The sequence below is a fragment of the Coffea arabica genome, chromosome 11c (assembly GCF_036785885.1).
Source record: "Coffea arabica cultivar ET-39 chromosome 11c, Coffea Arabica ET-39 HiFi, whole genome shotgun sequence".
Lineage (NCBI taxonomy): Eukaryota > Viridiplantae > Streptophyta > Magnoliopsida > Gentianales > Rubiaceae > Coffea > Coffea arabica.
In genome coordinates, this window is record NC_092330.1 from 23,425,722 (window position 1) to 23,446,148 (window position 20,427).

General features: G+C 44.2%; 16 non-coding genes and 12 pseudogenes across 16 annotated transcripts; all 28 read left to right on the forward strand.

Annotated features, from left to right (window-relative positions):
• The first annotated feature begins 363 nt into the window (after positions 1 to 363).
• Positions 364 to 481, forward strand: LOC140019811 (5S ribosomal RNA; annotated as a pseudogene).
• A 926-nt stretch (positions 482 to 1,407) lies between these two features.
• On the forward strand, positions 1,408 to 1,526 carry LOC140017873 (5S ribosomal RNA). Its single transcript, XR_011824179.1, has one exon. It is a non-coding gene; the product is annotated as a 5S ribosomal RNA (ribosomal RNA).
• Positions 1,527 to 1,937: 411 nt separating this feature from the next.
• LOC140019812 (5S ribosomal RNA) lies at positions 1,938 to 2,055 on the forward strand (annotated as a pseudogene).
• A 916-nt stretch (positions 2,056 to 2,971) lies between these two features.
• Positions 2,972 to 3,090, forward strand: LOC140017241 (5S ribosomal RNA). The gene has a single exon (XR_011823554.1). It is a non-coding gene; the product is annotated as a 5S ribosomal RNA (ribosomal RNA).
• Positions 3,091 to 3,501: 411 nt separating this feature from the next.
• Positions 3,502 to 3,619, forward strand: LOC140020527 (5S ribosomal RNA; annotated as a pseudogene).
• A 927-nt stretch (positions 3,620 to 4,546) lies between these two features.
• Positions 4,547 to 4,665, forward strand: LOC140017629 (5S ribosomal RNA). Its single transcript, XR_011823937.1, has one exon. It is a non-coding gene; the product is annotated as a 5S ribosomal RNA (ribosomal RNA).
• Positions 4,666 to 5,076: 411 nt separating this feature from the next.
• LOC140017703 (5S ribosomal RNA) lies at positions 5,077 to 5,195 on the forward strand. The gene has a single exon (XR_011824009.1). It is a non-coding gene; the product is annotated as a 5S ribosomal RNA (ribosomal RNA).
• Positions 5,196 to 5,607: 412 nt separating this feature from the next.
• LOC140017839 (5S ribosomal RNA) lies at positions 5,608 to 5,726 on the forward strand. Its single transcript, XR_011824145.1, has one exon. It is a non-coding gene; the product is annotated as a 5S ribosomal RNA (ribosomal RNA).
• Positions 5,727 to 6,137: 411 nt separating this feature from the next.
• LOC140019813 (5S ribosomal RNA) lies at positions 6,138 to 6,255 on the forward strand (annotated as a pseudogene).
• A 916-nt stretch (positions 6,256 to 7,171) lies between these two features.
• LOC140017242 (5S ribosomal RNA) lies at positions 7,172 to 7,290 on the forward strand. Its single transcript, XR_011823555.1, has one exon. It is a non-coding gene; the product is annotated as a 5S ribosomal RNA (ribosomal RNA).
• Positions 7,291 to 7,701: 411 nt separating this feature from the next.
• On the forward strand, positions 7,702 to 7,819 carry LOC140020528 (5S ribosomal RNA; annotated as a pseudogene).
• A 916-nt stretch (positions 7,820 to 8,735) lies between these two features.
• On the forward strand, positions 8,736 to 8,854 carry LOC140017243 (5S ribosomal RNA). Its single transcript, XR_011823556.1, has one exon. It is a non-coding gene; the product is annotated as a 5S ribosomal RNA (ribosomal RNA).
• A 411-nt stretch (positions 8,855 to 9,265) lies between these two features.
• On the forward strand, positions 9,266 to 9,383 carry LOC140019814 (5S ribosomal RNA; annotated as a pseudogene).
• A 927-nt stretch (positions 9,384 to 10,310) lies between these two features.
• On the forward strand, positions 10,311 to 10,429 carry LOC140017244 (5S ribosomal RNA). The gene has a single exon (XR_011823557.1). It is a non-coding gene; the product is annotated as a 5S ribosomal RNA (ribosomal RNA).
• Positions 10,430 to 10,841: 412 nt separating this feature from the next.
• LOC140017704 (5S ribosomal RNA) lies at positions 10,842 to 10,960 on the forward strand. Its single transcript, XR_011824010.1, has one exon. It is a non-coding gene; the product is annotated as a 5S ribosomal RNA (ribosomal RNA).
• Positions 10,961 to 11,371: 411 nt separating this feature from the next.
• On the forward strand, positions 11,372 to 11,489 carry LOC140020529 (5S ribosomal RNA; annotated as a pseudogene).
• Positions 11,490 to 12,405: 916 nt separating this feature from the next.
• On the forward strand, positions 12,406 to 12,524 carry LOC140017630 (5S ribosomal RNA). Its single transcript, XR_011823938.1, has one exon. It is a non-coding gene; the product is annotated as a 5S ribosomal RNA (ribosomal RNA).
• Positions 12,525 to 12,935: 411 nt separating this feature from the next.
• Positions 12,936 to 13,054, forward strand: LOC140017705 (5S ribosomal RNA). The gene has a single exon (XR_011824011.1). It is a non-coding gene; the product is annotated as a 5S ribosomal RNA (ribosomal RNA).
• Positions 13,055 to 13,466: 412 nt separating this feature from the next.
• On the forward strand, positions 13,467 to 13,585 carry LOC140018181 (5S ribosomal RNA). The gene has a single exon (XR_011824483.1). It is a non-coding gene; the product is annotated as a 5S ribosomal RNA (ribosomal RNA).
• A 411-nt stretch (positions 13,586 to 13,996) lies between these two features.
• On the forward strand, positions 13,997 to 14,114 carry LOC140019815 (5S ribosomal RNA; annotated as a pseudogene).
• A 916-nt stretch (positions 14,115 to 15,030) lies between these two features.
• Positions 15,031 to 15,148, forward strand: LOC140020530 (5S ribosomal RNA; annotated as a pseudogene).
• A 926-nt stretch (positions 15,149 to 16,074) lies between these two features.
• On the forward strand, positions 16,075 to 16,192 carry LOC140020532 (5S ribosomal RNA; annotated as a pseudogene).
• A 927-nt stretch (positions 16,193 to 17,119) lies between these two features.
• LOC140017632 (5S ribosomal RNA) lies at positions 17,120 to 17,238 on the forward strand. Its single transcript, XR_011823940.1, has one exon. It is a non-coding gene; the product is annotated as a 5S ribosomal RNA (ribosomal RNA).
• Positions 17,239 to 17,649: 411 nt separating this feature from the next.
• Positions 17,650 to 17,768, forward strand: LOC140017706 (5S ribosomal RNA). Its single transcript, XR_011824012.1, has one exon. It is a non-coding gene; the product is annotated as a 5S ribosomal RNA (ribosomal RNA).
• A 412-nt stretch (positions 17,769 to 18,180) lies between these two features.
• LOC140017841 (5S ribosomal RNA) lies at positions 18,181 to 18,299 on the forward strand. The gene has a single exon (XR_011824146.1). It is a non-coding gene; the product is annotated as a 5S ribosomal RNA (ribosomal RNA).
• A 411-nt stretch (positions 18,300 to 18,710) lies between these two features.
• Positions 18,711 to 18,828, forward strand: LOC140019816 (5S ribosomal RNA; annotated as a pseudogene).
• A 916-nt stretch (positions 18,829 to 19,744) lies between these two features.
• Positions 19,745 to 19,863, forward strand: LOC140017245 (5S ribosomal RNA). The gene has a single exon (XR_011823558.1). It is a non-coding gene; the product is annotated as a 5S ribosomal RNA (ribosomal RNA).
• A 411-nt stretch (positions 19,864 to 20,274) lies between these two features.
• On the forward strand, positions 20,275 to 20,392 carry LOC140020561 (5S ribosomal RNA; annotated as a pseudogene).
• Positions 20,393 to 20,427: the final 35 nt, after the last annotated feature.

A 20,427-nucleotide genomic window follows, 5' to 3' on the forward strand; every position in this document is an offset into this window, starting at 1 on the left:
TAGTAATTTAGCTCCGTCGGAACGATTGCTTTATATTTTGCTTCTCATCGAAGCATGAAGGCGGATCTGAAGGCGCGAGACAAGTCAGGAACGGTACGGCTGGATCGAAGCCCGGATCGTCGGTCAAAGTTGTCGGCGCAAATGTATAAGCGCAAGCGTGAAGGATCAATTTCAGGATAATTGAGACTTGTTCGACGAGGGAAAAAAAAGGTGCAAAGCAACAAGAAAAAAATATAAAAGTAAATAAATAAAAGGATGAGAGGAAATTCATGAATTGACGCTTAGAATGAATTCGGGTCCAGAAAAGCCAAACTGCTTCACAGGACGTGACAGTTTAAAAGAATAAAGCGAAAGGAACATGGCGGGTGCGATCATACCAGCACTAATGCACCGGATCCCATCAGAACTTCGAAGTTAAGCGTGCTTGGGCGACAGTAGTACTAGGATGGGTGACCCTAGGCCGGTCAACGGGTCGGGTCTACACCCGGATCCGGATCGGATCCCTGAAATTTTTGCGGGTATGGGTAGGGATTTAATTCCGTTATCCGGATCCGGATCCGTTTTTTCAAACAAAAAAACGGGTCGGATACGGAATATAGTATTCCGACCCGTATTAGACCCGGATCCGGATATAAATGATTTAATAATTTATAAAAAATATATATTATCAATATAATTTGATTAGGATGATGTATTTGAGTAAAATCAATTTGATTTATTTTCTTATTTGGTTTTTTCTTTGCATTAGCTAGAAATTTGTTTACAAATATATCTTATTCTCTTTTTTGTTAGAAATCATAAATTTTGGCAAATTTGATCGGGTAGACCCGACCCGGATCCGAGACTCGCCGGGTCCGGATCCGAAACACCGAATAAAAGACCCGTCGGGTAAACGGGTCGGATCCGGGTCCGGGTCCGAAATAATGAATTCCGACCCGGACCCGGCCCGTTGACACCCCTAGGTGACCCCCTGGGAAATCCTCGTGTTGCACCCCTCCCTTTTTTGTTTCGAAATCCAAATTTCCCCTTCGTTCTTTATGCTGTAGTAATTTAGCTCCGTCGGAACGATTGCTTTATATTTTGCTTCTCATCGAAGCATGAAGGCGGATCTGAAGGCGCGAGACAAGTCAGGAACGGTACGGCTGGAGCGAAGCCAGGATCGTCGGTCAAAGTTGTCGGCGCAAATGTATAAGCGCAAGCGTGAAGGATCAATTTCAGGATAATTGAGAGTTGCGCGACGAGGGAAAAAAAATGGTGCAAATCAACAAGAAAAAAATGTAAAAGTAAATAAATAAAAGGATGAGGGGAAATTCTTGAATTGACGCTTAAAATGAATTCGGGTCCAGAAAATCCACACTGCTTCACAGGACGGGGCAGTTTAAAAGAATAAAGCGAAAGGAACATGGCGGGTGCGATCATACCAGCACTAATGCACCGGATCCCATCAGAACTCCGAAGTTAAGCGTGCTTGGGCGAGAGTAGTACTAGGATGGGTGACCCCCTGGGAAGTCCTCTTGTTGCACCCCTCCCTTTTTTGTTTCGAAATCCAAATTTCCCCTTCGTTCTTTATGCTGTAGTAATTTAGCTCCGTCGGAACGATTGCTTTATATTTTGCTTCTCATCGAAGCATGAAGGCGGATCTGAAGGCGCGAGACAAGTCAGGAACGGTACGGCTGGATCGAAGCCCGGATCGTCGGTCAAAGTTGTCGGCGCAAATGTATAAGCGCAAGCGTGAAGGATCAATTTCAGGATAATTGAGAGTTGTTCGACGAGGGAAAAAAAAGGTGCAAAGCAACAAGAAAAAAATATAAAAGTAAATAAATAAAAGGATGAGAGGAAATTCATGAATTGACGCTTAGAATGAATTCGGGTCCAAAAAAGCCAAACTGCTTCACAGGACGTGGCAGTTTAAAAGAATAAAGCGAAAGGAACATGGCGGGTGCGATCATACCAGCACTAATGCACCGGATCCCATCAGAACTTCGAAGTTAAGCGTGCTTGGGCGACAGTAGTACTAGGATGGGTGACCCTAGGCCGGTCAACGGGTCGGGTCTACACCCGGATCCGGATCGGATCCCTGAAATTTTTGCGGGTATGGGTAGGGATTTAATTCCGTTATCCGGATCCGGATCCGTTTTTTCAAACAAAAAAACGGATCGGATACGGAATATAGTATTCCGACCCGTATTAGACCCGGATCCGGATATAAATGATTTAATAATTTATAAAAAATATATATTATCAATATAATTTGATTAGGATGATGTATTTGAGTAAAATCAATTTGATTTATTTTCTTATTTGGTTTTTTCTTTGCATTAGCTAGAAATTTGTTTACAAATATATCTTTTTCTCTTTTTTGTTAGAAATTATAAATTTTGGCAAATTTGTTCGGGTAGACCCGACCCGGATCCGAGACTCGCCGGGTCCGGATCCGGAACACCGAATAAAAGACCCGTCGGGTAAACGGGTCGGATCCGGGTCCGGGTCCGGAATAATGAATTCCGGCCCGTTGACACCCCTAGGTGACCCCCTGGGAAATTCTCGTGTTGCACCCCTCCCTTTTTTGTTTCGAAATCCAAATTTCCCCTTCGTTCTTTATGCTGTAGTAATTTAGCTCCGTCGGAACGATTGCTTTATATTTTGCTTCTCATCGAAGCATGAAGGCGGATCTGAAGGCGCGAGACAAGTCAGGAACGGTACGGCTGGATCGAAGCCCGGATCGTCGGTCAAAGTTGTCGGCGCAAATGTATAAGCGCAAGCGTGAAGAATCAATTTCAGGATAATTGAGAGTTGCGCGACGAGGGAAAAAAAAATGGTGCAAATCAACAAGAAAAAAATGTAAAAGTAAATAAATAAAAGGATGAGGGGAAATTCTTGAATTGACGCTTAAAATGAATTCGGGTCCAGAAAAGCCACACTGCTTCACAGGACGGGGCAGTTTAAAAGAATAAAGCGAAAGGAACATGGCGGGTGCGATCATACCAGCACTAATGCACCGGATCCCATCAGAACTCCGAAGTTAAGCGTGCTTGGGCGAGAGTAGTACTAGGATGGGTGACCCCCTGGGAAGTCCTCGTGTTGCACCCCTCCCTTTTTTGTTTCGAAATCCAAATTTCCCCTTCGTTCTTTATGCTGTAGTAATTTAGCTCCGTCGGAACGATTGCTTTATATTTTGCTTCTCATCGAAGCATGAAGGCGGATCTGAAGGCGCGAGACAAGTCAGGAACGGTACGGCTGGATCGAAGCCCGGATCGTCGGTCAAAGTTGTCGGCGCAAATGTATAAGCGCAAGCGTGAAGGATCAATTTCAGGATAATTGAGAGTTGTTCGACGAGGGAAAAAAAAGGTGCAAAGCAACAAGAAAAAAATATAAAAGTAAATAAATAAAAGGATGAGAGGAAATTCATGAATTGACGCTTAGAATGAATTCGGGTCCAGAAAAGCCAAACTGCTTCACAGGACGTGACAGTTTAAAAGAATAAAGCGAAAGGAACATGGCGGGTGCGATCAAACCAGCACTAATGCACCGGATCCCATCAGAACTTCGAAGTTAAGCGTGCTTGGGCGACAGTAGTACTAGGATGGGTGACCCTAGGCCGGTCAACGGGTCGGGTCTACACCCGGATCCGGATCGGATCCCTGAAATTTTTGCGGGTATGGGTAGGGATTTAATTCCGTTATCCGGATCCGGATCCGTTTTTTCAAACAAAAAAACGGGTCGGATACGGAATATAGTATTCCGACCCGTATTAGACCCGGATCCGGATATAAATGATTTAATAATTTATAAAAAATATATATTATCAATATAATTTGATTAGGATGATGTATTTGAGTAAAATCAATTTGATTTATTTTCTTATTTGGTTTTTTCTTTGCATTAGCTAGAAATTTGTTTACAAATATATCTTTTTCTCTTTTTTGTTAGAAATTATAAATTTTGGCAAATTTGTTCGGGTAGACCCGACCCGGATCCGAGACTCGCCGGGTCCGGATCCGGAACACCGAATAAAAGACCCGTCGGGTAAACTGGTCGGATCCGGGTCCGGGTCCGGAATAATGAATTCCGGCCCGGACCCCGGCCCGTTGACACCCCTAGGTGACCCCCTGGGAAATCCTCGTGTTGCACCCCTCCCTTTTTTGTTTCGAAATCCAAATTTCCCCTTCGTTCTTTATGCTGTAGTAATTTAGCTCCGTCGGAACGATTGCTTTATATTTTGCTTCTCATCGAAGCATGAAGGCGGATCTGAAGGCGCGAGACAAGTCAGGAACGGTACGGCTGGATCGAAGCCCGGATCGTCGGTCAAAGTTGTCGGCGCAAATGTATAAGCGCAAGCGTGAAGGATCAATTTCAGGATAATTGAGAGTTGCGCGACGAGGGAAAAAAAATGGTGCAAATCAACAAGAAAAAAATGTAAAAGTAAATAAATAAAAGGATGAGGGGAAATTCTTGAATTGACGCTTAAAATGAATTCGGGTCCAGAAAAGCCACACTGCTTCACAGGACGGGGCAGTTTAAAAGAATAAAGCGAAAGGAACATGGCGGGTGCGATCATACTAGCACTAATGCACCGGATCCCATCAGAACTCCGAAGTTAAGCGTGCTTGGGCGAGAGTAGTACTAGGATGGGTGACCCCCTGGGAAGTCCTCGTGTTGCACCCCTCCCTTTTTTGTTTCGAAATCCAAATTTCCCCTTCGTTCTTTATGCTGTAGTAATTTAGCTCCGTCGGAACGATTGCTTTATATTTTGCTTCTCATCGAAGCATGAAGGCGGATCTGAAGGCGCGAGACAAGTCAGGAACGGTACGGCTGGATCGAAACCCGGATCGTCGGTCAAAGTTGTCGGCGCAAATGTATAAGCGCAAGCGTGAAGGATCAATTTCAGGATAATTGAGAGTTGTTCGACGAGGGAAAAAAAAGGTGCAAAGCAACAAGAAAAAAATATAAAAGTAAATAAATAAAAGGATGAGAGGAAATTCATGAATTGACGCTTAGAATGAATTCGGGTCCAAAAAAGCCAAACTGCTTCACAGGACGTGGCAGTTTAAAAGAATAAAGCGAAAGGAACATGGCGGGTGCGATCATACCAGCACTAATGCATCGGATCCCATCAGAACTCCGAAGTTAAGCGTGCTTGGGCGAGAGTAGTACTAGGATGGGTGACCCCCTGGGAAGTCCTCGTGTTGCACCCCTCCCTTTTTTGTTTCGAAATCCAAATTTCCCCTTCGTTCTTTATGCTGTAGTAATTTAGCTCCGTCGGAACGATTGCTTTATATTTTGCTTCTCATCGAAGCATGAAGGCGGATCTGAAGGCGCGAGACAAGTCAGGAACGGTACGGCTGGATCGAAGCCCGGATCGTCGGTCAAAGTTGTCGGCGCAAATGTATAAGCGCAAGCGTAAAGGATCAATTTCAGGATAATTGAGAGTTGCGCGACGAGGGAAAAAAAATGGTGCAAATCAACAAGAAAAAAATGTAAAAGTAAATAAATAAAAGGATGAGGGGAAATTCTTGAATTGACGCTTAAAATGAATTCGGGTCCAGAAAAGCCACACTGCTTCACAGGACGGGGCAGTTTAAAAGAATAAAGCGAAAGGAACATGGCGGGTGCGATCATACCAGCACTAATGCACCGGATCCCATCAAAACTCCGAAGTTAAGCGTGCTTGGGCGAGAGTAGTACTAGGATGGGTGACCCCCTGGGAAGTCCTCGTGTTGCACCCCTCCCTTTTTTGTTTCGAAATCCAAATTTCCCCTTCGTTCTTTATGCTGTAGTAATTTAGCTCCGACGGAACGATTGCTTTATATTTTGCTTCTCATCGAAGCATGAAGGCGGATCTGAAGGCGCGAGACAAGTCAGGAACGGTACGGCTGGATCGAAACCCGGATCGTCGGTCAAAGTTGTCGGCGCAAATGTATAAGCGCAAGCGTGAAGGATCAATTTCAGGATAATTGAGAGTTGTTCGACGAGGGAAAAAAAAGGTGCAAAGCAACAAGAAAAAAATATAAAAGTAAATAAATAAAAGGATGAGAGGAAATTCATGAATTGACGCTTAGAATGAATTCGGGTCCAAAAAAGCCAAACTGCTTCACAGGACGTGGCAGTTTAAAAGAATAAAGCGAAAGGAACATGGCGGGTGCGATCATACCAGCACTAATGCACCGGATCCCATCAGAACTTCGAAGTTAAGCGTGCTTGGGCGACAGTAGTACTAGGATGGGTGACCCTAGGCCGGTCAACGGGTCGGGTCTACACCCGGATCCGGATCGGATCCCTGAAATTTTTGCGGGTATGGGTAGGGATTTAATTCCGTTATCCGGATCCGGATCCGTTTTTTCAAACAAAAAAACGGATCGGATACGGAATATAGTATTCCGACCCGTATTAGACCCGGATCCGGATATAAATGATTTAATAATTTATAAAAAATATATATTATCAATATAATTTGATTAGGATGATGTATTTGAGTAAAATCAATTTGATTTATTTTCTTATTTGGTTTTTTCTTTGCATTAGCTAGAAATTTGTTTACAAATATATCTTTTTCTCTTTTTTGTTAGAAATTATAAATTTTGGCAAATTTGTTCGGGTAGACCCGACCCGGATCCGAGACTCGCCGGGTCCGGATCCGGAACACCGAATAAAAGACCCGTCGGGTAAACGGGTCGGATCCGGGTCCGGGTCCGGAATAATGAATTCCGGCCCGTTGACACCCCTAGGTGACCCCCTGGGAAATCCTCGTGTTGCACCCCTCCCTTTTTTGTTTCGAAATCCAAATTTCCCCTTCGTTCTTTATGCTGTAGTAATTTAGCTCCGTCGGAACGATTGCTTTATATTTTGCTTCTCATCGAAGCATGAAGGCGGATCTGAAGGCGCGAGACAAGTCAGGAACGGTACGGCTGGATCGAAGCCCGGATCGTCGGTCAAAGTTGTCGGCGCAAATGTATAAGCGCAAGCGTGAAGAATCAATTTCAGGATAATTGAGAGTTGCGCGACGAGGGAAAAAAAAATGGTGAAAATCAACAAGAAAAAAATGTAAAAGTAAATAAATAAAAGGATGAGGGGAAATTCTTGAATTGACGCTTAAAATGAATTCGGGTCCAGAAAAGCCACACTGCTTCACAGGACGGGGCAGTTTAAAAGAATAAAGCGAAAGGAACATGGCGGGTGCGATCATACCAGCACTAATGCACCGGATCCCATCAGAACTCCGAAGTTAAGCGTGCTTGGGCGAGAGTAGTACTAGGATGGGTGACCCCCTGGGAAGTCCTCGTGTTGCACCCCTCCCTTTTTTGTTTCGAAATCCAAATTTCCCCTTCGTTCTTTATGCTGTAGTAATTTAGCTCCGTCGGAACGATTGCTTTATATTTTGCTTCTCATCGAAGCATGAAGGCGGATCTGAAGGCGCGAGACAAGTCAGGAACGGTACGGCTGGATCGAAGCCCGGATCGTCGGTCAAAGTTGTCGGCGCAAATGTATAAGCGCAAGCGTGAAGGATCAATTTCAGGATAATTGAGACTTGTTCGACGAGGGAAAAAAAAGGTGCAAAGCAACAAGAAAAAAATATAAAAGTAAATAAATAAAAGGATGAGAGAAAATTCATGAATTGACGCTTAGAATGAATTCGGGTCCAGAAAAGCCAAACTGCTTCACAGGACGTGACAGTTTAAAAGAATAAAGCGAAAGGAACATGGCGGGTGCGATCAAACCAGCACTAATGCACCGGATCCCATCAGAACTTCGAAGTTAAGCGTGCTTGGGCGACAGTAGTACTAGGATGGGTGACCCTAGGCCGGTCAACGGGTCGGGTCTACACCCGGATCCGGATCGGATCCCTGAAATTTTTGCGGGTATGGGTAGGGATTTAATTCCGTTATCCGGATCCGGATCCGTTTTTTCAAACAAAAAAACGGGTCGGATACGGAATATAGTATTCCGACCCGTATTAGACCCGGATCCGGATATAAATGATTTAATAATTTATAAAAAATATATATTATCAATATAATTTGATTAGGATGATGTATTTGAGTAAAATCAATTTGATTTATTTTCTTATTTGGTTTTTTCTTTGCATTAGCTAGAAATTTGTTTACAAATATATCTTTTTCTCTTTTTTGTTAGAAATTATAAATTTTGGCAAATTTGTTCGGGTAGACCCGACCCGGATCCGAGACTCGCCGGGTCCGGATCCGGAACACCGAATAAAAGACCCGTCGGGTAAACGGGTCGGATCCGGGTCCGGGTCCGGAATAATGAATTCTGGCCCGTTGACACCCCTAGGTGACCCCCTGGGAAATTCTCGTGTTGCACCCCTCCCTTTTTTGTTTCGAAATCCAAATTTCCCCTTCGTTCTTTATGCTGTAGTAATTTAGCTCCGTCGGAACGATTGCTTTATATTTTGCTTCTCATCGAAGCATGAAGGCGGATCTGAAGGCGCGAGACAAGTCAGGAACGGTACGGCTGGATCGAAGCCCGGATCGTCGGTCAAAGTTGTCGGCGCAAATGTATAAGCGCAAGCGTGAAGAATCAATTTCAGGATAATTGAGAGTTGCGCGACGAGGGAAAAAAAAATGGTGCAAATCAACAAGAAAAAAATGTAAAAGTAAATAAATAAAAGGATGAGGGGAAATTCTTGAATTGACGCTTAAAATGAATTCGGGTCCAGAAAAGCCACACTGCTTCACAGGACGGGGCAGTTTAAAAGAATAAAGCGAAAGGAACATGGCGGGTGCGATCATACCAGCACTAATGCACCGGATCCCATCAGAACTCCGAAGTTAAGCGTGCTTGGGCGAGAGTAGTACTAGGATGGGTGACCCCCTGGGAAGTCCTCGTGTTGCACCCCTCCCTTTTTTGTTTCGAAATCCAAATTTCCCCTTCGTTCTTTATGCTGTAGTAATTTAGCTCCGTCGGAACGATTGCTTTATATTTTGCTTCTCATCGAAGCATGAAGGCGGATCTGAAGGCGCGAGACAAGTCAGGAACGGTACGGCTGGATCGAAGCCCGGATCGTCGGTCAAAGTTGTCGGCGCAAATGTATAAGCGCAAGCTTGAAGGATCAATTTCAGGATAATTGAGAGTTGTTCGACGAGAGAAAAAAAAGGTGCAAAGCAACAAGAAAAAAATATAAAAGTAAATAAATAAAAGGATGAGAGGAAATTCATGAATTGACGCTTAGAATGAATTCGGGTCCAAAAAAGCCAAACTGCTTCACAGGACGTGGCAGTTTAAAAGAATAAAGCGAAAGGAACATGGCGGGTGCGATCATACCAGCACTAATGCACCGGATCCCATCAGAACTTCGAAGTTAAGCGTGCTTGGGCGACAGTAGTACTAGGATGGGTGACCCTAGGCCGGTCAACGGGTCGGGTCTACACCCGGATCCGGATCGGATCCCTGAAATTTTTGCGGGTATGGGTAGGGATTTAATTCCGTTATCCGGATCCGGATCCGTTTTTTCAAACAAAAAAACGGGTCGGATACGGAATATAGTATTCCGACCCGTATTAGACCCGGATCCGGATATAAATGATTTAATAATTTATAAAAAATATATATTATCAATATAATTTGATTAGGATGATGTATTTGAGTAAAATCAATTTGATTTATTTTCTTATTTGGTTTTTTCTTTGCATTAGCTAGAAATTTGTTTACAAATATATCTTTTTCTCTTTTTTGTTAGAAATTATAAATTTTGGCAAATTTGTTCGGGTAGACCCGACCCGGATCCGAGACTCGCCGGGTCCGGATCCGAAACACCGAATAAAAGACCCGTCGGGTAAACGGGTCGGATCCGGGTCCGGGTCCGGAATAATGAATTCCGGCCCGGACCCCGGCCCGTTGACACCCCTAGGTGACCCCCTGGGAAATCCTCGTGTTGCACCCCTCCCTTTTTTGTTTCGAAATCCAAATTTCCCCTTCGTTCTTTATGCTGTAGTAATTTAGCTCCGTCGGAACGATTGCTTTATATTTTGCTTCTCATCGAAGCATGAAAGCGGATCTGAAGGCGCGAGACAAGTCAGGAACGGTACGGCTGGATCGAAGCCCGGATCGTCGGTCAAAGTTGTCGGCGCAAATGTATAAGCGCAAGCGTGAAGGATCAATTTCAGGATAATTGAGAGTTGCGCGACGAGGGAAAAAAAATGGTGCAAATCAACAAGAAAAAAATGTAAAAGTAAATAAATAAAAGGATGAGGGGAAATTCTTGAATTGACGCTTAAAATGAATTCGGGTCCAGAAAAGCCACACTGCTTCACAGGACGGGGCAGTTTAACAGAATAAAGCGAAAGGAAAATGGCGGGTGCGATCATACCAGCACTAATGCACCGGATCCCATCAGAACTCCGAAGTTAAGCGTGCTTGGGCGAGAGTAGTACTAGGATGGGTGACCCCCTGGGAAGTCCTCGTGTTGCACCCCTCCCTTTTTTGTTTCGAAATCCAAATTTCCCCTTCGTTCTTTATGCTGTAGTAATTTAGCTCCGTCGGAACGATTGCTTTATATTTTGCTTCTCATCGAAGCATGAAGGCGGATCTGAAGGCGCGAGACAAGTCAGGAACGGTACGGCTGGATCGAAACCCGGATCGTCGGTCAAAGTTGTCGGCGCAAATGTATAAGCGCAAGCGTGAAGGATCAATTTCAGGATAATTGAGAGTTGTTCGACGAGGGAAAAAAAAGGTGCAAAGCAACAAGAAAAAAATATAAAAGTAAATAAATAAAAGGATGAGAGGAAAATTCATGAATTGACGCTTAGAATGAATTCGGGTCCAAAAAAGCCAAACTGCTTCACAGGACGTGGCAGTTTAAAAGAATAAAGCGAAAGGAACATGGCGGGTGCGATCATACCAGCACTAATGCATCGGATCCCATCAGAACTCCGAAGTTAAGCGTGCTTGGGCGAGAGTAGTACTAGGATGGGTGACCCCCTGGGAAGTCCTCGTGTTGCACCCCTCCCTTTTTTGTTTCGAAATCCAAATTTCCCCTTCGTTCTTTATGCTGTAGTAATTTAGCTCCGTCGGAACGATTGCTTTATATTTTGCTTCTCATCGAAGCATGAAGGCGGATCTGAAGGCGCGAGACAAGTCAGGAACGGTACGGCTGGATCGAAGCCCGGATCGTCGGTCAAAGTTGTCGGCGCAACTGTATAAGCGCAAGCGTGAAGGATCAATTTCAGGATAATTGAGAGTTGTTCGACGAGGGAAAAAAAAGGTGCAAAGCAACAAGAAAAAAATATAAAAGTAAATAAATAAAAGGATGAGAGGAAATTCATGAATTGACGCTTAGAATGAATTCGGGTCCAGAAAAGCCAAACTGCTTCACAGGACGTGACAGTTTAAAAGAATAAAGCGAAAGGAACATGGCGGGTGCGATCAAACCAGCACTAATGCACCGGATCCCATCAGAACTTCGAAGTTAAGCGTGCTTGGGCGACAGTAGTACTAGGATGGGTGACCCTAGGCCGGTCAACGGGTCGGGTCTACACCCGGATCCGGATCGGATCCCTGAAATTTTTGCGGGTATGGGTAGGGATTTAATTCCGTTATCCGGATCCGGATCCGTTTTTTCAAACAAAAAAACGGGTCGGATACGGAATATAGTATTCCGACCCGTATTAGACCCGGATCCGGATATAAATGATTTAATAATTTATAAAAAATATATATTATCAATATAATTTGATTAGGATGATGTATTTGAGTAAAATCAATTTGATTTATTTTCTTATTTGGTTTTTTCTTTGCATTAGCTAGAAATTTGTTTACAAATATATCTTTTTCTCTTTTTTGTTAGAAATTATAAATTTTGGCAAATTTGTTCGGGTAGACCCGACCCGGATCCGAGACTCGCCGGGTCCGGATCCGGAACACCGAATAAAAGACCCGTCGGGTAAACGGGTCGGATCCGGGTCCGGGTCCGGAATAATGAATTCCGGCCCGTTGACACCCCTAGGTGACCCCCTGGGAAATCCTCGTGTTGCACCCCTCCCTTTTTTGTTTCGAAATCCAAATTTCCCCTTCGTTCTTTATGCTGTAGTAATTTAGCTCCGTCGGAACGATTGCTTTATATTTTGCTTCTCATCGAAGCATGAAGGCGGATCTGAAGGCGCGAGACAAGTCAGGAACGGTACGGCTGGATCGAAGCCCGGATCGTCGGTCAAAGTTGTCGGCGCAAATGTATAAGCGCAAGCGTGAAGAATCAATTTCAGGATAATTGAGAGTTGCGCGACGAGGGAAAAAAAAATGGTGCAAATCAACAAGAAAAAAATGTAAAAGTAAATAAATAAAAGGATGAGGGGAAATTCTTGAATTGACGCTTAAAATGAATTCGGGTCCAGAAAAGCCACACTGCTTCACAGGACGGGGCAGTTTAAAAGAATAAAGCGAAAGGAACATGGCGGGTGCGATCATACTAGCACTAATGCACCGGATCCCATCAGAACTCCGAAGTTAAGCGTGCTTGGGCGAGAGTAGTACTAGGATGGGTGACCCCCTGGGAAGTCCTCGTGTTGCACCCCTCCCTTTTTTGTTTCGAAATCCAAATTTCCCCTTCGTTCTTTATGCTGTAGTAATTTAGCTCCGTCGGAACGATTGCTTTATATTTTGCTTCTCATCGAAGCATGAAGGCGGATCTGAAGGCGCGAGACAAGTCAGGAACGGTACGGCTGGATCGAAACCCGGATCGTCGGTCAAAGTTGTCGGCGCAAATGTATAAGCGCAAGCGTGAAGGATCAATTTCAGGATAATTGAGAGTTGTTCGACGAGGGAAAAAAAAGGTGCAAAGCAACAAGAAAAAAATATAAAAGTAAATAAATAAAAGGATGAGAGGAAATTCATGAATTGACGCTTAGAATGAATTCGGGTCCAAAAAAGCCAAACTGCTTCACAGGACGTGGCAGTTTAAAAGAATAAAGCGAAAGGAACATGGCGGGTGCGATCATACCAGCACTAATGCATCGGATCCCATCAGAACTCCGAAGTTAAGCGTGCTTGGGCGAGAGTAGTACTAGGATGGGTGACCCCCTGGGAAGTCCTCGTGTTGCACCCCTCCCTTTTTTGTTTCGAAATCCAAATTTCCCCTTCGTTCTTTATGCTGTAGTAATTTAGCTCCGTCGGAACGATTGCTTTATATTTTGCTTCTCATCGAAGCATGAAGGCGGATCTGAAGGCGCGAGACAAGTCAGGAACGGTACGGCTGGATCGAAGCCCGGATCGTCGGTCAAAGTTGTCGGCGCAAATGTATAAGCGCAAGCGTAAAGGATCAATTTCAGGATAATTGAGAGTTGCGCGACGAGGGAAAAAAAATGGTGCAAATCAACAAGAAAAAAATGTAAAAGTAAATAAATAAAAGGATGAGGGGAAATTCTTGAATTGACGCTTAAAATGAATTCGGGTCCAGAAAAGCCACACTGCTTCACAGGACGGGGCAGTTTAAAAGAATAAAGCGAAAGGAACATGGCGTGTGCGATCATACCAGCACTAATGCACCGGATCCCATCAAAACTCCGAAGTTAAGCGTGCTTGGGCGAGAGTAGTACTAGGATGGGTGACCCCCTGGGAAGTCCTCTTGTTGCACCCCTCCCTTTTTTGTTTCGAAATCCAAATTTCCCCTTCGTTCTTTATGCTGTAGTAATTTAGCTCCGTCGGAACGATTGCTTTATATTTTGCTTCTCATCGAAGCATGAAGGCGGATCTGAAGGCGCGAGACAAGTCAGGAACGGTACGGCTGGATCGAAGCCCGGATCGTCGGTCAAAGTTGTCGGCGCAAATGTATAAGCGCAAGCGTGAAGGATCAATTTCAGGATAATTGAGAGTTGTTCGACGAGGGAAAAAAAAGGTGCAAAGCAACAAGAAAAAAATATAAAAGTAAATAAATAAAAGGATGAGAGGAAATTCATGAATTGACGCTTAGAATGAATTCGGGTCCAAAAAAGCCAAACTGCTTCACAGGACGTGGCAGTTTAAAAGAATAAAGCGAAAGGAACATGGCGGGTGCGATCATACCAGCACTAATGCACCGGATCCCATCAGAACTTCGAAGTTAAGCGTGCTTGGGCGACAGTAGTACTAGGATGGGTGACCCTAGGCCGGTCAACGGGTCGGGTCTACACCCGGATCCGGATCGGATCCCTGAAATTTTTGCGGGTATGGGTAGGGATTTAATTCCGTTATCCGGATCCGGATCCGTTTTTTCAAACAAAAAAACGGATCGGATACGGAATATAGTATTCCGACCCGTATTAGACCCGGATCCGGATATAAATGATTTAATAATTTATAAAAAATATATATTATCAATATAATTTGATTAGGATGATGTATTTGAGTAAAATCAATTTGATTTATTTTCTTATTTGGTTTTTTCTTTGCATTAGCTAGAAATTTGTTTACAAATATATCTTTTTCTCTTTTTTGTTAGAAATTATAAATTTTGACAAATTTGTTCGGGTAGACCCGACCCGGATCCGAGACTCGCCGGGTCCGGATCCGGAACACCGAATAAAAGACCCGTCGGGTAAACGGGTCGGATCCGGGTCCGGGTCCGGAATAATGAATTCCGGCCCGTTGACACCCCTAGGTGACCCCCTGGGAAATTCTCGTGTTGCACCCCTCCCTTTTTTGTTTCGAAATCCAAATTTCCCCTTCGTTCTTTATGCTGTAGTAATTTAGCTCCGTCGGAACGATTGCTTTATATTTTGCTTCTCATCGAAGCATGAAGGCGGATCTGAAGGCGCGAGACAAGTCAGGAACGGTACGGCTGGATCGAAGCCCGGATCGTCGGTCAAAGTTGTCGGCGCAAATGTATAAGCGCAAGCGTGAAGAATCAATTTCAGGATAATTGAGAGTTGCGCGACGAGGGAAAAAAAAATGGTGCAAATCAACAAGAAAAAAATGTAAAAGTAAATAAATAAAAGGATGAGGGGAAATTCTTGAATTGACGCTTAAAATGAATTCGGGTCCAGAAAAGCCACACTGCTTCACAGGACGGGGCAGTTTAAAAGAATAAAGCGAAAGGAACATGGCGGGTGCGATCAAACCAGCACTAATGCACCGGATCCCATCAGAACTTCGAAGTTAAGCGTGCTTGGGCGACAGTAGTACTAGGATGGGTGACCCTAGGCCGGTCAACGGGTCGGGTCTACACCCGGATCCGGATCGGATCCCTGAAATTTTTGCGGGTATGGGTAGGGATTTAATTCCGTTATCCGGATCCGGATCCGTTTTTTCAAACAAAAAAACGGGTCGGATACGGAATATAGTATTCCGACCCGTATTAGACCCGGATCCGGATATAAATGATTTAATAATTTATAAAAAATATATATTATCAATATAATTTGATTAGGATGATGTATTTGAGTAAAATCAATTTGATTTATTTTCTTATTTGGTTTTTTCTTTGCATTAGCTAGAAATTTGTTTACAAATATATCTTTTTCTCTTTTTTGTTAGAAATTATAAATTTTGGCAAATTTGTTCGGGTAGACCCGACCCGGATCCGAGACTCGCCGGGTCCGGATCCGGAACACCGAATAAAAGACCCGTCGGGTAAACTGGTCGGATCCGGGTCCGGGTCCGGAATAATGAATTCCGGCCCGGACCCCGGCCCGTTGACACCCCTAGGTGACCCCCTGGGAAATCCTCGTGTTGCACCCCTCCCTTTTTTGTTTCGAAATCCAAATTTCCCCTTCGTTCTTTATGCTGTAGTAATTTAGCTCCGTCGGAACGATTGCTTTATATTTTGCTTCTCATCGAAGCATGAAGGCGGATCTGAAGGCGCGAGACAAGTCAGGAACGGTACGGCTGGATCGAAGCCCGGATCGTCGGTCAAAGTTGTCGGCGCAAATGTATAAGCGCAAGCGTGAAGGATCAATTTCAGGATAATTGAGAGTTGTTCGACGAGGGAAAAAAAAGGTGCAAAGCAACAAGAAAAAAATATAAAAGTAAATAAATAAAAGGATGAGAGGAAATTCATGAATTGACGCTTAGAATGAATTCGGGTCCAGAAAAGCCAAACTGCTTCACAGGACGTGACAGTTTAAAAGAATAAAGCGAAAGGAACATGGCGGGTGCGATCAAACCAGCACTAATGCACCGGATCCCATCAGAACTTCGAAGTTAAGCGTGCTTGGGCGACAGTAGTACTAGGATGGGTGACCCTAGGCCGGTCAACGGGTCGGGTCTACACCCGGATCCGGATCGGATCCCTGAAATTTTTGCGGGTATGGGTAGGGATTTAATTCCGTTATCCGGATCCGGATCCGTTTTTTCAAACAAAAAAACGGGTCGGATACGGAATATAGTATTCCGACCCGTATTAGACCCGGATCCGGATATAAATGATTTAATAATTTATAAAAAATATATATTATCAATATAATTTGATTAGGATGATGTATTTGAGTAAAATCAATTTGATTTATTTTCTTATTTGGTTTTTTCTTTGCATTAGCTAGAAATTTGTTTACAAATATATCTTTTTCTCTTTTTTGTTAGAAATTATAAATTTTGGCAAATTTGTTCGGGTAGACCCGACCCGGATCCGAGACTCGCCGGGTCCGGATCCGGAACACCGAATAAAAGACCCGTCGGGTAAACTGGTCGGATCCGGGTCCGGGTCCGGAATAATGAATTCCGGCCCGGACCCCGGCCCGTTGACACCCCTAGGTGACCCCCTGGGAAATCCTCGTGTTGCACCCCTCCCTTTTTTGTTTCGAAATCCAAATTTCCCCTTCGTTCTTTATGCTGTAGTAATTTAGCTCCGTCGGAACGATTGCTTTATATTTTGCTTCTCATCGAAGCATGAAGGCGGATCTGAAGGCGCGAGACAAGTCAGGAACGGTACGGCTGGATCGAAGCCCGGATCGTCGGTCAAAGTTGTCGGCGCAAATGTATAAGCGCAAGCGTGAAGGATCAATTTCAGGATACTTGAGAGTTGCGCGACGAGGGAAAAAAAATGGTGCAAATCAACAAGAAAAAAATGTAAAAGTAAATAAATAAAAGGATGAGGGGAAATTCTTGAATTGACGCTTAAAATGAATTCGGGTCCAGAAAAGCCACACTGCTTCACAGGACGGGGCAGTTTAAAAGAATAAAGCGAAAGGAACATGGCGGGTGCGATCATACTAGCACTAATGCACCGGATCCCATCAGAACTCCGAAGTTAAGCGTGCTTGGGCGAGAGTAGTACTAGGATGGGTGACCCCCTGGGAAGTCCTCGTGTTGCACCCCTCCCTTTTTTGTTTCGAAATCCAAATTTCCCCTTCGTTCTTTATGCTGTAGTAATTTAGCTCCGTCGGAACGATTGCTTTATATTTTGCTTCTCATCGAAGCATGAAGGCGGATCTGAAGGCGCGAGACAAGTCAGGAACGGTACGGCTGGATCGAAACCCGGATCGTCGGTCAAAGTTGTCGGCGCAAATGTATAAGCGCAAGCGTGAAGGATCAATTTCAGGATAATTGAGAGTTGTTCGACGAGGGAAAAAAAAGGTGCAAAGCAACAAGAAAAAAATATAAAAGTAAATAAATAAAAGGATGAGAGGAAATTCATGAATTGACGCTTAGAATGAATTCGGGTCCAAAAAAGCCAAACTGCTTCACAGGACGTGGCAGTTTAAAAGAATAAAGCGAAAGGAACATGGCGGGTGCGATCATACCAGCACTAATGCATCGGATCCCATCAGAACTCCGAAGTTAAGCGTGCTTGGGCGAGAGTAGTACTAGGATGGGTGACCCCCTGGGAAGTCCTCGTGTTGCACCCCTCCCTTTTTTGTTTCGAAATCCAAATTTCCCCTTCGTTCTTTATGCTGTAGTAATTTAGCTCCGTCGGAACGATTGCTTTATATTTTGCTTCTCATCGAAGCATGAAGGCGGATCTGAAGGCGCGAGACAAGTCAGGAACGGTACGGCTGGATCGAAGCCCGGATCGTCGGTCAAAGTTGTCGGCGCAAATGTATAAGCGCAAGCGTAAAGGATCAATTTCAGGATAATTGAGAGTTGCGCGACGAGGGAAAAAAAATGGTGCAAATCAACAAGAAAAAAATGTAAAAGTAAATAAATAAAAGGATGAGGGGAAATTCTTGAATTGACGCTTAAAATGAATTCGGGTCCAGAAAAGCCACACTGCTTCACAGGACGGGGCAGTTTAAAAGAATAAAGCGAAAGGAACATGGCGGGTGCGATCATACCAGCACTAATGCACCGGATCCCATCAAAACTCCGAAGTTAAGCGTGCTTGGGCGAGAGTAGTACTAGGATGGGTGACCCCCTGGGAAGTCCTCGTGTTGCACCCCTCCCTTTTTTGTTTCGAAATCCAAATTTCCCCTTCGTTCTTTATGCTGTAGTAATTTAGCTCCGACGGAACGATTGCTTTATATTTTGCTTCTCATCGAAGCATGAAGGCGGATCTGAAGGCGCGAGACAAGTCAGGAACGGTACGGCTGGATCGAAACCCGGATCGTCGGTCAAAGTTGTCGGCGCAAATGTATAAGCGCAAGCGTGAAGGATCAATTTCAGGATAATTGAGAGTTGTTCGACGAGGGAAAAAAAAGGTGCAAAGCAACAAGAAAAAAATATAAAAGTAAATAAATAAAAGGATGAGAGGAAATTCATGAATTGACGCTTAGAATGAATTCGGGTCCAAAAAAGCCAAACTGCTTCACAGGACGTGGCAGTTTAAAAGAATAAAGCGAAAGGAACATGGCGGGTGCGATCATACCAGCACTAATGCACCGGATCCCATCAGAACTTCGAAGTTAAGCGTGCTTGGGCGACAGTAGTACTAGGATGGGTGACCCTAGGCCGGTCAACGGGTCGGGTCTACACCCGGATCCGGATCGGATCCCTGAAATTTTTGCGGGTATGGGTAGGGATTTAATTCCGTTATCCGGATCCGGATCCGTTTTTTCAAACAAAAAAACGGATCGGATACGGAATATAGTATTCCGACCCGTATTAGACCCGGATCCGGATATAAATGATTTAATAATTTATAAAAAATATATATTATCAATATAATTTGATTAGGATGATGTATTTGAGTAAAATCAATTTGATTTATTTTCTTATTTGGTTTTTTCTTTGCATTAGCTAGAAATTTGTTTACAAATATATCTTTTTCTCTTTTTTGTTAGAAATTATAAATTTTGGCAAATTTGTTCGGGTAGACCCGACCCGGATCCGAGACTCGCCGGGTCCGGATCCGGAACACCGAATAAAAGACCCGTCGGGTAAACGGGTCGGATCCGGGTCCGGGTCCGGAATAATGAATTCCGGCCCGTTGACACCCCTAGGTGACCCCCTGGGAAATCCTCGTGTTGCACCCCTCCCTTTTTTGTTTCGAAATCCAAATTTCCCCTTCGTTCTTTATGCTGTAGTAATTTAGCTCCGTCGGAACGATTGCTTTATATTTTGCTTCTCATCGAAGCATGAAGGCGGATCTGAAGGCGCGAGACAAGTCAGGAACGGTACGGCTGGATCGAAGCCCGGATCGTCGGTCAAAGTTGTCGGCGCAAATGTATAAGCGCAAGCGTGAAGAATCAATTTCAGGATAATTGAGAGTTGCGCGACGAGGGAAAAAAAAATGGTGCAAATCAACAAGAAAAAAATGTAAAAGTAAATAAATAAAAGGATGAGGGGAAATTCTTGAATTGACGCTTAAAATGAATTCGGGTCCAGAAAAGCCACACTGCTTCACAGGACGGGGCAGTTTAAAAGAATAAAGCGAAAGGAACATGGCGGGTGCGATCATACCAGCACTAATGCACCGGATCCCATCAGAACTCCGAAGTTAAGCGTGCTTGGGCGAGAGTAGTACTAGGATGGGTGACCCCCTGGGAAGTCCTCGTGTTGCACCCCTCCCTTTTTTGTTTCGAAATCCAAATTTCCCCTTCGTTCTTTATGCTGTAGTAATTTAGCTCCGTCGGAACGATTGCTTTATATTTTGCTTCTCATCGAAGCATGAAGGCGGATCTGAAGGCGCGAGACAAGTCAGGAACGGTACGGCTGGATCGAAGCCCGGATCGTCGGTCAAAGTTGTCGGCGCAAATGTATAAGCGCAAGCGTGAAGGATCAATTTCAGGATAATTGAGACTTGTTCGACGAGGGAAAAAAAAGGTGCAAAGCAACAAGAAAAAAATATAAAAGTAAATAAATAAAAGGATGAGAGGAAATTCATGAATTGACGCTTAGAATGAATTCGGGTCCAGAAAAGCCAAACTGCTTCACAGGACGTGACAGTTTAAAAGAATAAAGCGAAAGGAACATGGCGGGTGCGATCATACCAGCACTAATGCACCGGATCCCATCAGAACTTCGAAGTTAAGCGTGCTTGGGCGACAGTAGTACTAGGATGGGTGATCCTAGGCCGGTCAACGGGTCGGGTCTACACCCGGATCCGGATCGGATCCCTGAAATTTTTGC